This window comes from Sinocyclocheilus anshuiensis, unplaced genomic scaffold (genome assembly GCF_001515605.1).
Source record: "Sinocyclocheilus anshuiensis isolate Anshui unplaced genomic scaffold, SAMN03320099.WGS_v1.1 scaffold519, whole genome shotgun sequence".
NCBI classification, from domain to species: Eukaryota; Metazoa; Chordata; class Actinopteri; order Cypriniformes; family Cyprinidae; genus Sinocyclocheilus; species Sinocyclocheilus anshuiensis.
Window position 1 is genome coordinate 501,020 of NW_015549637.1, and position 938 is coordinate 501,957.

Sequence of the window (938 nt, forward strand, 5' to 3'; positions counted from 1 at the left end):
ATGTAGTTTAAATGTAATGAAGAAATGATCAGAGATATGTAGGGGTTTTACCAGAATGTTGTCTGCAATACAATTGGGTGTGTAAATTAAGTCAAGTTGGTTGCCTGATTTGTGCGTGCTTGTAGTGGTAAGTTGTTTGAGATCAAATGAAGCAAGGAGTGAATGGAAGTCTGTAGCATAAGGCTTGTCCAGATGAATGTTGAAGTCGCCAAAGATTAAAAGTGGACTGCCATCCTCCGGGAATGAGGACAGCAGCCCATCCAACTCTTCTAGGAAGGTGGCTAGAGTTTGTCCAGGAGGGCGGTAAATTACCACAACCTGGAGTTTTATAGGAGCTGTTACAGTAATTGAATGATATTCAAAGGAGGTATAATTGCATAGGGGAGAGTGGGTTGAGTATTTCCAATTGTTAGAAATGAGCAGACCAGTGCCCCCACCCCGGCCAACCTGACGGGGGGTATGAGAGAAAGAGAAATTGTTAGAAAGAGCAGCTGGGGTTGCTGAGTCTTCTGGACGAATCCAGGTCTCAGTCAAGCCCAAGATGCTGAGTGTGGATTGTAAAGAAAAAGCGGAAATGAAGTCAGCTTTGTTGACAGCTGACTGACAATTCCAGAGACCCACAGAGAAAGAAAGAGGTGCAGTAGAAGATGAAGAGATAGGACGCAGGTTAGCAAGATTGCGTTGCCGTCTGCGAGTGATGTTAGAGCGTTGTTGAGAGACAACTGGAATGAACTGGAAACACATGATAGAGGAGGAGAAGAGAGGACAGAACGGAGAGTGTGTAAAGGGAAGATAAAAGTAATACTTAAAGGGTTAGTTCACCCAAAAATGAAAATTAGGCTGTTTTTTTACTCACCCCAGAGCCATCCTAGGTGTATACGACTTTCTTCTTTCAGACGAATCCAGTCGGAGTTATATAAAAAATTGTCCTGGCTATT

At 43.4% G+C, this 938-nt stretch overlaps 1 protein-coding gene across 4 annotated transcripts in view; it reads left to right on the top strand.

Moving 5' to 3' along the window:
- The window catches only part of LOC107659809 (zinc finger protein 410-like), an 11,569-nt gene that overhangs the window by 1,653 nt on the left and 8,978 nt on the right, over positions 1 to 938 (top strand). The window lies entirely within an intron of this gene.